This window comes from Garra rufa, chromosome 4, assembly GCF_049309525.1.
Source record: "Garra rufa chromosome 4, GarRuf1.0, whole genome shotgun sequence".
NCBI classification, from domain to species: Eukaryota; Metazoa; Chordata; class Actinopteri; order Cypriniformes; family Cyprinidae; genus Garra; species Garra rufa.
Genome location: NC_133364.1, coordinates 6,309,875 through 6,327,830, shown reverse-complemented (window position 1 = coordinate 6,327,830; position 17,956 = coordinate 6,309,875). Strand labels below are relative to the sequence as shown.

At 42.2% G+C, this 17,956-nt stretch overlaps 1 protein-coding gene across 1 annotated transcript in view; it reads right to left on the bottom strand.

Annotated features, from left to right (window-relative positions):
* The window catches only part of LOC141333457 (metabotropic glutamate receptor 8-like), a 275,377-nt gene that overhangs the window by 17,142 nt on the left and 240,279 nt on the right, over positions 1-17,956 (bottom strand). The window lies entirely within an intron of this gene.

The window sequence follows — 17,956 nt, the reverse complement described above, 5'->3', positions numbered from 1 at the left end:
ATTATTCTGAATGGTATAGCTTTTGAATGCTATGTTAAAAAGCTTATTTCAGATAAATGCTGATCTTTGGATCTTTCAAAGAATGTACTCAAATATTGATAATAATAATAAAAATTGGTTCTTGAACAGCAAATTTAGCACATTAGAATGCTTTCTGAAGGACTGGAGTAATGATGCTAAAAATGCAGCTTTGATCACAGGAATAAATTACATTTTAAAATATATTCAAATAGAAAGCAATTATTTTAAATAGTAAAAATATTTCAGAATTTTACTGTTTTTGCTGTACTTTGGATCAAATAAATGCAGGCTTGGTGAGCAGAGGAGACTTCTTTAAAAACAAACAAAAAAAATCTTCCAAAAAACTTTTGACTGGTAGTGTATATGTATAACCTTTTATGTAATCACTAAACCAGTGTTTCAATCACATAATGGTGTCAATAAAACAATAATTGCATTTACCTCAGGAAATATTGTAGGTTATACAGCATTTTTATTTAAGTGTGAATATTATAGGCTATATATCTATTATTAAGTATACAATAAATATAGTAACTTTGGGGTATTATGTTCATTGTTATATTTGTACTGTTATATTAAAGAACCAAATGTGTGGTTATATTTTTTTTTATCTATTTTTTACACTGAGAGATTTTTTTCCTAAGAAATTTACATGTACCTAAAATATATATCAAATCACATTATGCAATACCGTATAGTGTGAAATTGTGATATTTTCTGAGACGGCTAGGCTATCATACCGTGAAAATCTGAATATCGTTACAACCCTAGTGTGCATTTATTAAATCTGCATGACTGATAAAACTCATGAATCCCAAGCAGCAGAACCTTTATTTTAACTGCATGTGGCGTATGTGCACGTGTGTGTAACAAATTCACGCTTTTCATCTGAAACACAAACTTTGTGTGACACAGCTGTCTGAGGACAACCAAGTTAACGTTGTGTGAGTCGCTCACGGCATGCACAGGTACAAAAAATACTTAATAGTTCTTTTTGTTTCCTCAGCAGCTGCAGTAGATTCATAATTTAACACAAGCAAGAAAAAAACACTGGCACCTTAACAACATCTGGTCACCATAAACAGGTGTGTGAGATTTCCTGCAGTCATTCATTTGAATAAATTAAAAAAGCAATCTTTTATTCTTGCTCAGTTGTTGTGTCACTAAAGTCCATCTCGAGGCCAACTCTGGAAAACACAGCACTCAATTAAATCAAATTTCAGAGAAAAAGTCTGACATGATGTGGAATTAATGTTCATAACAGATTTGCATCAGAGCGGAAAAGCTCTCTAAACTGTTTGCGAGTCTTTGTCGGAGAAAATTAACTTCACAGAAAAGTTCAACCACCACTTAAAACTTTCAAATCAACATGAAATTGCATTCACGGCCCATTTAACCTACTTGTTTATACTGGATGCAAGTAAAAAAATTCTATTTAAAAATTAGTTGTTAATTATTATGATGTTTTTGTCAGCTGTTTGGCACCCATTAACTCATCTACATCTTGGATTGCCCATTTTTAGGGGCCAAGCACCGAAGGTGCAAAGGCACTCTTTTACCCATTCTTATTCTTCTTCCATTTCTTCCAAAGTTATGAAATTTGCCACTCTGATAGACGACAGTCTTAACATTAACCATAGCAAATTTGGAGTCTCTAACTCGAACTCTCTAGCACCAACACTTGGCCAAAGTTTTACTCATGTTTATGCTAATAACTTTTGAGCCATAAGGCACAGTATCAAAATATTTTTTTTTCACTGAATCCTTGGCTCATGCCAAGTTGAATGAACACCAAAACATAAAAATCATAAGGTTTAGTTATTTTCTATTTTTAATTGTTTGAAAAACCTACTTTTCCGAACTCGTCCTAGACGGTTTGTCTAATTTTCACTAAAATTGGCTCAGATCATCTTCAGACCATGCTAGCTATATCTCTGCAAAGGTTTGGCGTATTGAGACCAAACTTGGTGTGTGTTACAACAAGCATAACCTGAGACTACCTGCATAGTTTCGACACAGTGCCACCTAGTGGTCAGGAGATACGAAAAATTTCTGAATGGTTCTGAATGGTTCTGAAATCACAAAACTGGTCTCTTTAGATTTGATGCATTATGCTGAGTTGAATGAACACCAAAATGTAAAAATCATTAATGTTCACTTTTTTTCTATTTTTAATTGTGTGAAAAACTTACTTTTTCAAACTCGTCCTTGACGGTTTATCTAATATTCACCAAAATTGGCTCAGATCATCTTCAGACCATGCTGACAAAAAATGTATTGAATTTAAGTTGATTAGTCAAACCGTTTTCAAATAATGTGCAAACGAATTCTACGAAAAACATGCAAAAATAGATTTGAGGCTATAGGTTTGGCATATTGAGACCAAACTTGGTGTGCGATACAACAAGCATGACCTGAGGCTACCTGCAAAGTTTCGGCACAGTGCCATCTAGTGGTCAGGAGATATGAAAAATGGCTATTTTAGCATTTAACTTCTGAATGGTTCTGAAATCATAAAACTGGTATCCCTAGATTCAGTGCATCATGCCTAGTGGAACGAACACCAAAATGTTAAAATCATAAGGTTTAGTTTTTTTCTATTTTTAAAGCAACACCAAGTAACTTTTCCCTCAACGCTTCCTCTACAGGTTGGAAGCGGAATTGTCCATTACCGCTGTCATAAAAAAATGAACCCTACCGCCGCGTCACATGCACGTTATTTGTGTGGAGGCTATCCAGGACCGGCTTTGGAAATAACGATGTCCAGTAACAAGGTAGAGTATGTTGCATGACTTTATGAAAGTATAAAAACGAAATAAAACATAATAATGACATAGTTTGCTAATTTTTTTTTTTCCATAAAGCAAGTCGCATTTGTAGTCTCATTTGAACTACAAAACCGCTACCCGACGACCCAAACTTACATAGTGCTGTTCTGGCCGATGGAGGGTCGCAAAGCGAATACGAAAGTGCCGTTTCACCCTGTTATGAGTTGATGAACCACTGACACGAGTTCGGAAACATTAATTTAAGGTTAAAAAAAAACGTCTCGGGTTACGTATGTAACCTTAGTTCCCTGAGGGAACGAGACGCCGCGTCAGGAACGCTATGGGGAACGCCATTGGCGGGCCGCACTCTGAACTGTGTATAACAACCAATGAAATGACGGGGGGTGACGTCACAGGCGCGGTGACGTCACCGACCAGGAAGTATAAAGCACGTGCGTTTGAAGCCGGCGGCAGCTCTTAGGAATGAAGCGAGCGCCGCAGGGTGCGGGAATTATGGTCCGAGACGCGGCGTCTCGTTCCCTCAGGGAACTAAGGTTACATACGTAACCCGAGACGTTCCCTTCCGGGAACTCGAGCCGCGTCAGGAACGCTATGGGGAACGAGACTACCAACGCCCCCATAATTTCCGAGCCCTGCGAGTGTCTGTTCAACCAGGGTGGAAAAAGAGAGAGCCCTTGTCTAGCATTCCGCAGACAAGAAGGCCCTGTAGTCCTCGGCCCTCGGGCACACGAGGAATGGTAGTCTTCCTCTGTCTGGTCGCCAGCCAGAACGAGAGGTACTCCACGGCCCTCAGGCACACGTAGAGTCTTAGTCCTTTGTCTGGGAGTTAGCCAGAACAAGAGGGACCGAATGACCACTGTCTAGCACTCGGCGGACAGATGGTGTGGGAAGTCCTCGGTCCGCAGACCCACGAGGACGGTGAGCTCGACCTCAAGGCTCCTCGGCCCTCGGGCACACGAGGAGAGGGTGATCCTTTGTCTGGGGGTTCAGCCAGAACAAGAGGGATCCAAGGCTCGGCCTGGAGCTCCGCCAGGACGCGAGGGAATAAGCCATTGTCTAGCATTACGCGGACAAGAGGGCACTGCAATCCCCGGCCCTCGGGCTCACGGGGAAGACAGTAGGTGCCTCTGCCTGGTAGCCAGCCAGTGCATGAGGCACTCCTCGGCCTTCTGTGAAGGCAGACGAGGAGTCTTAGTCCTTGGTCTGGGGGAAGCCAGAAACCAGAGGGACCGGAGTACACTCGGTCTGATAGCATCCTGCGTCAGAACACGAGGAGAATTAAGCCATTGTCTAGCATTCCGCGGACAAGAGGGCTGTACAGTTCTCGGCCCTCGGGCACACGAGAACCGTGACCTCTGCCTGGTTCGCCAGCCAATGCGAGAGGCACCCCTCGGCCCTCGGGCTCACGAGGGGTCTTAGTCCTTTGTCTGGGGGTTCTGCCAGGACAAGAGGGACTGAAAGGGCTTTTGTCTAGCTTGCACGGACAAAAGGGGTAAAGTTTTGCGGATCTCTTATGAGTGGCGAAACGACTTCTCTTCTTTCCGCAGAAAGAATGCGCCTTGAGAAGTCTCCTCCTGGCTAGGGAGGTGGCTGACCCTCTAGGCCTAGCGCACTAGGCCGAGAGTACAGCCGAGCCTGGAGCGGCTCTGAGGTCGAGCTCGTAATACCTAACGAATGTTAGGGGCGTGGACCAACCCGCAGCATTGCAGATGTCTTGTATTGGGACACCTGCCGTCAGAGCCCTCGAGGCCGACAGACCTCGAGTAGAGTGAGCCTTGAGTCCCATCGGGGATGGGAGACCAGAGGACTCGTACGCTGTAGATATGGCATCGATGATCCATCTACTGATAGTGGGCTTTGAGGCCGGGCCCCCTCTCTTTGGGGGGCCGTAACAGACAAACAATTGCTCTGTTCTACGCCAAGTGGCAGCTCTGTGGACGTATGCATCTAAGGCTCTGACTGGGCACATGCAATTGAACTTCCTGTGGTTCGGCTCCGCGAACGGAGGAGGATAAAACGCCTGCAGTGTTACTGGCTGCGGTGCTAGGGAGGGGACCTTCGGGACGTACCCGACCCTGGGATATAGAAAGGCCTTGGCCATCCCTGGGGCAAACTCTAAATGAGATGGGGCCACTGAAAGGGCCTGCAGGTCGCCTACTCTCTTGAGGGAGGTGAGTGCTAACAGGAGCGCCGTCTTAATTGTGAGGGCGCGGTCCGTAGACTCCTCTATAGGCTCGAATGGAGGCTTGCAGAGAGCTTCTAGCACCACAGCGAGGTCCCACGTGGGGACCCTGGGTGTCACTCGAGGCCTCAGCCTGAGCGCACCGCGGAGGAACCGTATGACCAAGGGCTCTCTACCTACTGAGAGGCCACCTAAAGGGGCGTGGTAGGCACTTATGGCCGCCACGTATACCTTTAGTGTGGAGTGAGCTAGCCCTGCGGATAAGCGAGACTGTAAGAACTCCAGAACTGTACCAACCGGGCAGTTGACTGGGTCTAGGTGGCGCTCGTGGCACCATCTCGCGAATAAGTTCCACTTAAGGCCATACAGTTTCCTCGTAGAGGGAGCTCTGGATTGGAGAAGGGTCTCAACAACCTCGGTTGAGAGACCCGCTCCTATGAGTTGTGCCCCCTCAGGGGCCACACCCATAACCTCCACCTCTCTGGGTGGGGGTGGCATATTGCGCCCCCAGCCTGAGACAGGAGGTCCCTCCTGACGGGAATCTCCCACGGAGAGCCGTCTAGGAGAGATACCAGGTCCGAGAACCATACTCGTGCCGGCCAGTACGGGGCTACTAGTAGCAGCCGCACTTGAAACCGACGGACCTGTTCCAGAACTCCCGGGAGCAGAGCGATCGGGGGAAAGGCGTACAGACGCAGCCTCGGCCACGTCTGCGCCATGGCATCCAGCCCCAGTGGAGCTGGATGAACTAGAGAGTACCAGAGGGGACAGTGCGATGTCTCCTGAGTCGCAAACAGGTCCACCTGAGCCTGGCCAAACACTCTCCAGATCTGCTTCACCACCTCTGGGTGAAGCATCCATTCCCCGGGCCTCGGCCCCTGCCTCGACAGGACGTCTGCTCCCACATTCAGATGTCCAGGAATATGGACTGCTCTCAGGGAGAGGAATTTCTCTTGAGACCAAAGGAGTATCCAGTACGCCAGCTTGTACAAGGGGCGTGAGCGGAGTCCTCCTTGGTGGTTTATGTAGTAAACCACCGCAGTGCTGTCTGAACGGACCAGCACGTGTTTGTTTCTTAGGTCTGGGAGAAACCTCTTTAGGGCCAGGAATACTGCCAGCATCTCTAAGCGGTTTATGTGCCACGAGAGATGGTGGGCACTCCATAGGCCTTGGGCTGAGCGGCCACGCATGACCGCTCCCCAACCGGTAAGGGAAGCGTCGGTCGCTAGCGTAATGCGGCGACCAGGCGCTCCCAGAACCGGTCCCTGAGAGAGGAACCAGGGTTTCCTCCACATGGCCAAGGCACGTAGGCAACGCCGCGTGACCTTGATCTTGCGGAGTGGGTTTCCCCTCGGGGAGAACCCCCTGGTCCTGAGCCACCACTGCAGTGGTCTCATGTGCAGCAGTCCAAAAGGTATCACGTTGGAAGCGGCTGCCATAAGACCTAACAGTACTTGAAACTGTTTGACAGTGAGTGACTGGCCTAGCTTTACTGCATTCACTGCGGTCAGTATGGAATCGACTCGTGCAGGAGACATGCGTGCCTGCATGGAGATCGAATCCCACACTACGCCTAAGTAAGTGGTCCTCTGTAGTGGAGAAAGCACACTCTTCTTGGCGTTGAGTCTCAACCCCAACTCTTTCATGTGAGCGAGAACAGCACCTCGATGCTGAACCGCTAACTGCTCCGAGCTGGCCAGGATGAGCCAGTCGTCTATGTAGTTGAGTATGCGGATGCCCTGGAGTCGCAACGGAGCCAGAGCAGCATCCACACACTTCGTGAAAGTGCGGGGTGAGAGAGCTAGGCCGAAAGGAAGCACTCTGTATTGGTAAGCCTTGCCCCTGAAAGCGAACCTGAGATACTTCCTGTGCTGAAGAAGGATGGAGACGTGAAAATAAGCGTCTTTTAGATCTATCGTGACAAACCAGTCCTCGGATCTGATTTGTGACACGACCTGCCTGACAGTAAGCATCTTGAATTTCAGCTTCCTGACTGAACGATTTAGCAGCCTGAGATCTAAAATGGGCCGAAGCCCCCCATCCTTCTTCGGAACAATGAAGTACCGGCTGTAGAACCCGGATTCCCTGTCTTGAGGAGGGACCACCTCGATGGCCTCCTTCCTCAGAAGAGTTTCTACTTCTTGTTCCATCACCAGACCCTGCTCGGGGCTTACTAAAGTTGGAAATACCCCGTTGAAAGGAGGCGGCGTAGCGCCGAACTGGATAGCATAGCCTTTCTCTACAGTACGCAGGACCCAATCTGAGACTCTTGGCAGTAGTTTCCACGCTGCCAGAAAGTTCACTAAGGGTACCAGCCTCTCGAGACTGGTGTCTGGATTTACTCGAGGAACTAACTCGGAGACCTGTAACAGCGAACTGGCAGGAAGCTCCTGAACTAGCTCTTCGAGAGACCCCCGCGGGGGCTGCGAACTCTCCAGGGCCGCTACGTTTCCGGGCGGAACAGCTAGAGGATGTTCGCGGGAGATAGCCGCGCCCTGTAACACTGGCAGGGTTAGCTGACTCATCTCCTGAGGGCCACGAAGGGGTCTGAAACCCGCACCTGGAGGTACGGTGCAAACCCCCTCGAGAGGGGCTGCCCTCAACGGTCCTGAACCACAACCGTCAGGGCCGCTTAGCCGAGGACTTCCTTGACTGGAGGACGACCCTCAGGTCAGGCCTCTTGGTCTTGGAAGCCCCCGACTTAGAGCGTCGCTTTCCGGGTCCCCTAGGCTGGGCCGGGGGAGCACGGGCAGCAACGCTCTGTTTCTGTGCCTCACGATGGGAGCTCGTACACGGCTGAGGCTGCTTCTTAGATGGTGCAGCAGCCTCAGAGGAGAACACGCGGCGAGGAAGGAATGTTCTGAACGCCGCCGCCTGCTTGCGGGCCTCCTGGTGCCTAGCCACAACGGTATCAACCGCGGCACCAAAGAGGCCAGATGGTTGCAGGGGGGCGTCCAGAAGCGTGACCCTGTCCTTTTCTTTTACGTCGGACAGGGTCAGCCAGAGATGCCTCTCCGCGGCCACCAGGGCTGCCATAGACCGCCCAACAGCACGGGCGGCCTCCTTGGTGGCGCGGAGAGCGAGATCTGCGGTTCTTTGCATCTCTGTAACGCTTACTTCCTCGCCGCTGCTGAACTCCTTCAGCAGGTCAGCCTGGTAGGCTTGCAGGATGCCCATAGTGTGGAGGCAAGACCCTGCTTGACCTGCTGCCGTGTATGCCTTACCCATCAGGCCGGATGTAACTTTAAGAGGCCTGGTGGGCAAGGATGGAGCCTTCAAGGACGATGCCGAACCGGGGGACAGATAGCCCGCAAGCGTCTGTTCGACCCGTGGCATCGCCCTATAGCCATACTCCTCTGCCCCCCCCCACATTTCCATAATTTTCAGCAGGGGAGAAGAGACGGGAAGAGTATGGCTTTTCCCACGATCTCGCTAGCTCTTGGTGGAGATCGGGGAAAAAGGGAAGGCTCCGTTTTGGAGGTGCTGACTTCGTCCGCAGGAAGCGGTCATCTAACCGGCTTCGCTGCGGCTCATGAGATTGATGTTGTTCTGCGGGCCATGTGATGTGCAGTTTGGCTACCGCATTAGTCAGCACCTCTATGAGCTCCTCATAGTGAGGCGAGCGTGATGGCGGTTGTGGTTCCTCTGTAATTTCACTTTCAATGTCAACCTCCTCAGAGGAAGACAAGAGGAACTCGGGGACCTCCTCCCGGGGGGAAGAAACCGCAGCGCGGGCTTCCGCATCCAGGAGGAGATCGCTCGATCCGCTGAGTGAGGGCGGAGATAGGGGGTCACCCGTCTCCATACCCTCCAGCAGATCGAGCTGCGAGCCCCACGAGTGCAGCCGCCGCTCCGCCTCGGCGGCAGCGGGGCCAGACCCACGGGGCACGCTAGTGAAAGCCCCCTCCTCAAAGAGGGCTTTCCGGGAGCGAAGCACACGCACCGGCAGGCGATCACAGTGCGTACAGCCAGCCTTTTCGAGGGCTGACTGTGCGTGCTCCGCTCCCAAGCAGACCACACATAGGCTGTGTGTATCCCCACCAACAATGAAGCGTTGGCAAGGAGGGACACACTGCCTATGCGGGCGCTTAACCACCATCAAACTCTCTTTTTTAGCAGGTTGTTTTGTAGCCATACTACTCAAATAAAAGTGTGTCAAACTGGACACGAAAAACAGCAGTATGGTACGGACAGACACAGACACAGAGCGCTCTCGCTGAATGACAAAAGCTGCCGCCGGCTTCAAACGCACGTGCTTTATACTTCCTGGTCGGTGACGTCACCGCGCCTGTGACGTCACCCCCCGTCATTTCATTGGTTGTTATACACAGTTCAGAGTGCGGCCCGCCAATGGCGTTCCCCATAGCGTTCCTGACGCGGCTCGAGTTCCCGGAAGGGAACTCCTTAGTGTTGCTTTAATAGTTTGAAAAACCTACTTTTTCGAACTCATCCAAGACAGTTTGTCTAATTTTCACTAAAATTGGCTCAGATCATCTTCAGACCATGCTGGCAAAACTTTATGGAATTCAAGTTGATTAGTCAAACCGTTTTCGAATAATGCACAAACAAATTCTATAAAAAGCATGCAAAAATTGATGTGAGGCTATATCTCGGCAAAGGTTTGGCGTATTGAGACCAAACTTGGTGTGTGTTACAACAAGCATGGCCTGAGGCTACCTGCAAAGTTTCGATACAGTGCCATCTAGTGGTCAGGAGATACGAAAAATGGCTATTTTAGCATAATAACTTCTGAATGGTTCTGAAATCATAAAACTGAAACTTTAGATTCAGTGCATCAAGCCTAGTCGAATGAACACCAAAATTTTAAAATCGTAAGGTTTATTTTTTTTTTTCTATTTTTAATTGTGAATTTTTAAGTAAAATGGTATATTTTTATGAATGCACTGACGTATCATCACAAAACTCGGTATGGGTCATCAGCACGATGCCCTGAGGGAGCCTGAGAAGTTTCGAGCCAGTTGGTAAAATCAAATATTTACATGCTTATAACTATGGGTGTGGTCAACTTATTTTTACAGGAGTCAACTTTTTAGACTCAATATCAAACATGCCAGGTTTTGCCTTATGGATTGTGCAACATTGCATTTTAGTGCTTAAAAAACATTTGCCAATTTCTTGGAAACCGTTACCCCATCGACACGAAACCACCATAGGAAATTTGAAAAGATAGCATGCCGGCTATACAATGATGACGAATTGCCAAAATTTTGATAGTAAGTGGCAATATAGAAATATAGAAAAATGTCTATAACTCTAAACAAAAACAAAAAAATCTAAAACAAAATGAGATATTTTCACCAAATTTGGCACACAAATGTATGAGCACACTCTAAGGACACATAAAAAAAATGGTGGCATTGTGCCTCTTGGTGGCGCTATAATTGAACAAAACACGAAATTGCCATTGACTGCAATAGAGTATTATGATATAAAATGCTACATTTTTACCAATGCATTGGTCTACCATTACAAAACTTTGTATGCACCATCACAACCATGACCTGAAAGTATTCAAAACGTTTTGAGACAGTGCCACCTTGTGGTCAAAAGAGATAACTGATTACATTATATTACTAGTTGTTGTTTTTATGATGTTTCACACATTTTGACTAAAATCACTTTAAAATGGTTTTAATTACTCATTGCTGCACTTGTTCTGATGCTTCCCTTGCCTAGTGCTTGGCCCCGTAATTGCTGCTTGTCATCTGAACTATTCCTTTTACTCTTAGTCGAGTAACCAAACATACAGAGACTTATTAACCTCCACTGTTTTAATCTCATTGAGTATCAACACAGACAGCATCGGATGCTCACTAGGGTTACGCACAGGCTCACAGCAGCGATTAGTGGCTGACACTCCTGTTCAGGTGTGTTATCAGAGTGATGGAAGTGAGGCTGACATCCATCTGTTCACCCAATCACACAGCAAGAAGTTAAGCGACAATTAATCAAGCAGGATTAGCCACACATATGCCAGTGGCAGGGCGCTAACTACCTAACGCAATAGACACTCAATAGACGCTAAACCTAAACACTGACCACCCAGCTAAAGGTAAGAGATATTGCTGTCGGTCTGTGCACATTTACTCCCTTGTCAAATATGAGGACATGCTCTAAAGGAACAACTTGTTACTGTATTCATCATATGTGGCTGTCACAAAATGGTGACACGGAAAGAGGAAATATGTGAAACCCTGTTGTAAGTCTCTTTGTCTTTGATAACAATTCTCAACCCAAATATTTGGAGAAAATCAGATTAGATTAAAACAGGAGAAACACTTATTAACAATGTAGTAGTTTTACATACCGTTAAAGTCAAAAGTTTACATACACCTTGCAGAATCTGCAAAATGTAAAAAAAATACAAAATAAATAAAACTCGTGCAAAATACATGTTATTTTTTACTTGGTACTGACCTGAAAAAGAAATTTCACATAAAGGATGTTTAATTACAGTGCACAAGAGCATATAATAGTTGAATTTATACAAATGAAACCCTGTTCAAAAGTTGATTTTTGATTCTGTGTTGTTACCTGAATCCACAGCTGTTTTTTTGTTTGTTTGTTTATTGATAGTTGTTTGTCCTGAACAGGGAACATTTTGATATTTAAAATCAGGGTGAATTTAATTAATTTTGTCTCCTGGGAAACAGAAGTGTCTTCTGTAGCTTCTGAAGGGCAGTACTAAATGAAAAAAATATATTTAGCCAAAATAAGAAAAATGTACACATCTTCATTGAGTTCAAAAGTTTTCACCCCTCAATGCGCATTTTTTCCTTCTGGAGCACCAGTGAGTGTTTGAACCTTCTGTAATAGTTGCATATGAGTCCCTCAGTATGTGAAAAGATGGATCTCAAAATCATACAGTCATTGTTGGAAAGGGTTCAAATACACAAAAATGGTGAAAAACTAAAGAATTTGTAGGACATGAAAGGCACTCATGAACAACTATCAATAAACCAAAAAGAAACCCTGCAGATCTGTGGATTATTCAGGTAACAATATGTATGTAAACTTTTAAACAGGGTCATTTTTTAAATTCAACTATTATTTTCTCTTGTGGACTATATGTAAACATCTTTTATGTAAAATATCTTATTCAGGTCAGTACTAAATAAAAAAACAGCATGCATTTTATATGATCCCTCTTATTTTGGTAAAATAATTAACATTTAGCAGATTCTGCAAGGTGTGTGTAAACTTTTGACTTGGTGTGTGTTAGACTGTGCCAAGAGCAAGCACAGTGCAATAAAGCAATATAGTGGCAAGTGATAACATCTTGTTATATGTAAATGAATGTAAATTAAAACTTATCCTAAAATCTCTGGCTCCTTAACAGACGCAAACACGACGAGCAATGGGACATATCTGACAGTTGTCTCAATTCCTCCAGTTTTATGCTGGGTGTCCTAAACTAACATTATTGGTAATTGCTAAAATCATTATGTTTTCTGTATGGCTATTTAATCAAAGTGATGTTTCTGATGCTAAAATTTAATACTTTTTCAAATTTACTGCTTTACAAGAAAGGCAGAAAAAAACAGTGAAGCACTTTATTATCATTATTATTATTATTATTATTATTATTATTATTATTATTATTATTATTATTTAATCAGAGGCAATAAATACAGTCTAATAAATTTATTGGACCACCTGTCATAATAAAGAGAAAAAAACTAATATTTTAGGAATCTGTCAAAAACTAATAATAAATGTTATTACCATTTATTAGGCAAATAAGAAACTGAAACAACTAAATAATCTTTATTCACACATGATAACCAAAAAATTTAATATTTTGTATGGCCTCCTTTGACCTTGATAATAGCTTGCATTCTTGCTGGGACTGTTTAGATGCACTTTTCTCTGTTGTTATTGACTGTAATTGGCCATCTGAATAAAAATTCATGAATAACAACAAGTACCTTTTACATTTTACAAAAGTAATGCATACACTGTTAGATTAATGTTATATCATAAAAAATAAAAATTATATTTCATGATTTCCACAACTGTTTTCAACATTGATAATAATAGAGAATAATTTCTGCAGGATCCTTTAACAATGAAGACGAGTAATGATGCTGAAAATTCAGCCTTGCATCAAAGGAATAAATTACATTTTAATATATTTTCAAATAGAAAAGTTATTTTAAATTGTTTTTTTTTTTTTTAACATTATTTCTGCCATTATCGTATTTTAGATTAAATAAATGCAGTCTTGGTGAGCATGAGACTTTCCAAAACATTCATGTTTTGATATGATCATTCAAATTAACTGGCAATACAAATATTTCCAAAATCCACTCAAAAATATGAGAAGGCATGTCTGAATGTTCATGACTCTTCTGAGTGACACAGTATCTAAAGAAAATCCCTTCAGCGCCCTGATATAAATGACAGCTTTCGAAGCACTGAATGCTGTCAGACAGAGTTCTTTACCACAGACTGCGTCTTTAATGCTGTTATAGGCCTGACATCCTGCCATGATCAGCATCACTGCACCAATGGCTCAATGGCTTAGTGTCATTTTTCCTGTTCGATAAACAGACTCATTTGGCTAATTGACCGCAAGAACAAAAATCAATAGGTTTTAATGTGTGATGTGGAAACTGCGTCTGAGTGTGAATGAGACAGTTATAGGGAAACATCACTTTAGCGATGATGTTCAACACATTTCAGTGGCTGTTTTTAAACAGGATGCATTTGACAGCTTTTCATGTGATTTGGCTATGCTTTAATGAGAAAACTATGGACATTTATGGATGCACATTATTTCAGACACAGAATATTAGTGTTTATAATCTTTCATCAAAATTTAATAACCTGCTATAACAGCTTTTCACATTCATATTTTTCCAGCCCCTGTTAACACCTGGCGCTAGTCAGGCATGTAACACACACTTTTCAAGATCTAATAAATTAAAGTTACATTTTTTATTGTTGAATACTCGGTTTCAGTTGGACATCAATCCAGAATGATTATTTGTGAAATAGTGAAATATTTGAACAGAAGTGCTCAACGGGTTGGAATTAAATGTCACTTTATATTATGCAACCACAATCAACAAATAAAATAGTTTAAATAACACTCTGTATGCAAAAATTTCTGACCATATAAAAAATAAAGAATAAGTTTCAACTTGAACCAAAAATGAATAATAGTATTTTAGCATTTAATAATTATTATAGCATTATTTTAATGCTATTAAAAGTTGCATTTGTTAATATTAATGTATTATGAACGAACATGAGCAAACAATGAACAATTGTATTTTAAAAAGTAAATAACATTGACAAAGATTAGTTAGTGTTAATAAATGTTTCACTGTTAATTCATACTATAAATAAATGTAAACAAATATTATATTTATAAAAATATATGTTCATAAATTAGACCTTAAATAATAATAATATTAATATTAATAATAATCATAATAATTAATAATAAATGAGATATTTTTTAAAGTGTTATCAATATGTATTTTATATGTATTATTAAAAGATATATATATATATATTAGGTTTGGGATCAGTGAGATAAAATTTTAAAGTTTCTTATGCTCATCGAGGCTGCATTTATTTGATCAAAAATACAGATATTTTTTTTGTGAAATATTATTGCAATTTAAAATAACGATTTACTATTTTAATATACTTTAAAATATAATTTATTCCTATGAAGAAAGCTGAATTTTCAGCATTATTACTTCAGTGCCACATGATCCTTCTGTCACTACAACAAATTACTACTATGTTTAAACATACCTTGCAATAAAGCTCATTCTGATTCAGATTCAATATTTACAACTATTCGAAAGATTGGCATCAGTCATTTTTTTTTTTTTTTAAGAAATCAACACTTTTATTTAGCAAGGATGTGTTAAATGGATAAAAAGTGATAGTAAAGACTTGTTAAATATTTCTATTTCAAATAAATTATGTTCGTTTAAACGTTTTATACTTTAAAAAAGTGACACTGAAAACTGGAGTAATGGCTGATGAAAAAGCAGCAGTGTGTCACAGAAATAAAGTCTATTTTAAAGTATATTAAAATAGGAAACCAATATTAGAAATTGCAACAGTAATTCACAATATTACTGTTTTTTCTATCATATTGCACATCGCAAAAATGCCCACTGAGAGACATTTTAGTAGTGCATGGGAGGACATTTCCAGTGGCTTGTTTCTCAGTGTGAATCTGGGCTGTGAAAGAAAAAGCAAGCGAATGCAATAAAGAAACCATTCATACAAGCAGAGCCAATCGCTTTTCAAACTAATGTGTTGTTTGTATGACTGCAGCTGACCTCGTCCTCGGCTTGTTGTTTGCTGTTGTGACTCTAACTTGAGCTAAGCTTCCATTCCTCTTCTGTATGGTGTCTTCTCTCTGCTGCATTAGCTTCAGCACGTTAAGTCATGGCAGCAGAAGCGATTTTCCCTTGCGCACAGATTTTCAAATGATTAATAGCACATTGCGTGGCACACTAAGGACTTGGGTGGTCACTCTCTCTCGACCGGCAGGAATATCATCTACTGCGAAGCTGCCGGGGAGGATGAATTATGACCAGTGCCTTTTGTGGCAGGTTTGCCTTCATGTATGATGATATTAGCAGGGCAAATGTAACTAAAGCTTATCTAATGAGGTAATACGACTTCCACTCTGAACAGCATAATCCTACACAGCAGGAGAAATTGTGGGATGGAGGTGCACGTGTGTGTGTCCTGAACAGATATGATATATTACAAATAAGAAGCGACAGCCTTAGCTGGCATATTTCTAAGGTTCAAATAAGGTGGGTTTTCTTTTTAAAGGGTCCTAGGTCACTAAAATGACCAATCTGGTCAACAAAAATCGTTTAATGAAGTAAAACCCCACCAAAAACTTACTCTTTGATTCACGAAGGCTTGAAGATCAAAGGTGGCAGAACTAATTGAAAACAAAGCTGGCCTTCAAGGAATTAAAGACACTAAAGTGAAACAAAAACATTGAAATGTCACAAAGATCCAGTTTAGGTACGGTGTCTGGGATAGAGTAATTGAAATTACTGTGCGGGAGGTGTAAGTTGCTCGTGGTATTTCAGGCATAATATCCCTTATGCAAACTTAAATCTTCATAACATCATTCATAACAGCAAAATAGTAGAATATTTCACGCTCCGGCGAGAATATGCTTACACCCACGAGAGGATTATCATAACAGAAGTGCGCTTACTAAGAACTTTGCCACGTTTCAGATAATGTTGTAATATTACTGTGCATATCAATGTATTTCACCCACTGATCCGCTTGAAATGTGCATTTACATGCCGTGGCAGCATGCAGAGCACACCTCAAACAAATCATTTGCAATTACACAAAAACAGCACTGCATGGTTAAACAAAATGACATCTCTGTGACTAATGTACATTTTGGCCAACAGCCATTAAAAATATTGCACTGACATTCACTCAATACAAAGAAAACTTGACCTTAAGGAAAATCAAAATAACCCCAGCTTAAATCGGTTTACCATACATTTTGATTATATGAGAAATATGCGACTTCTGAATGGAGATCGGGTCATACATTGAACCATAAAGAGTGTTTACTAAGAACTTTTGCCATGTTTTAGATGATTTCACACATTAGATTTCACACATTAATTTAATTGAAAATGTGCATTTACTGTACATGTAGTGGTAGCATGCCAAACCAACCTCAAGCAGCGCTAACCGGGGTTCACAAATGAAAAAAGACATCGTGTAGCAAGCCATTTTGCATCTCAGTCATTTAACCATTGATTTGATTGACAGCAGTGGTTCTAGAGGCAAAGTCGTCCGAATGAGGAGTTTTGTCATATGATATGAATATTGCGTTTTATGTGTGAAAAAAAAAGTGCCAGTGGCCGATTGTTTTCAAATTTCTCACAGACCATTGAAGCCATGAGTCAAACAGGCCCACCAATTTTCGTTCCAATCGGCCTCCGTTAACTATGTCTAATAGGTGCTCAAACTTCATCAGCCAATGGTGGCTATGTTTTTTTTGAGATACGCAAATGTCCTTGTAGACACTTGTGGCACTTCGTTCTACCGTGACTAATTTGCTACAGTACCGTCAAAATGAAGTAAACCTGACTTCACAAAACTTAAAATAACCCAAGCGTAAGTCAATTTACTATGTATTTCAATTATATAAGAAACACATGAGGTTCCCGAAAGGAGATTAGGCAATACATTGACCCATAATGGAAGTGTGTTTACTAAGAACTTTCGCCATGTTTTAGATAATATTACTGTACATATCAATGTATTTCACACACTGATTCACTTGAAGTGTGCATTTACTGTACATGCAGCGGTAGCATGCAAAACCAACCTCAAAAATAACAAAAAAACAAAGTAAACGTGACTTCAAAAAAAAAAAAAAAAAAAAAAAATCAACATAGCCCAAGCTTAAATCAGTGAGACTTAATAAAGAGAGAAATCAAAATAGCTTCAAATCAAACAAATAATTCACAATGGGGGAAAATGGCAATTCAATGAATGCAAATAATGTGAATTTTGGCAAAAAACAAACAAACAAACAAACAAACAAACACAATATTGTTCTAGAGACTCATTTGCTTCAGTTTCATCAATACGAAGTAAACTTGACTTCAAAAAAATCAAAATAACCCAAGCTTAAGTCAATTTACCATGCATTTCAATTATATGAGAAACAAAGAGGGTTCCCGAATGGAGATCGGGTCACACGGTGAACTTAGCAAAACCCAATAAAATGATCTGCCAGTGATTTATGCGAGACCCATAATTTGATTCCATAGATATGTGGAGTGATTATCTTAACCAGTCACCTTTGGAAGGCATTGATTTCCTGAGGAGCCGTGAGCACATTGCCTGCTGTTCATGCGGCACTTTATTGACTCTTTATGATTCTGCAGAGTCTCTGCATTGGAAATGT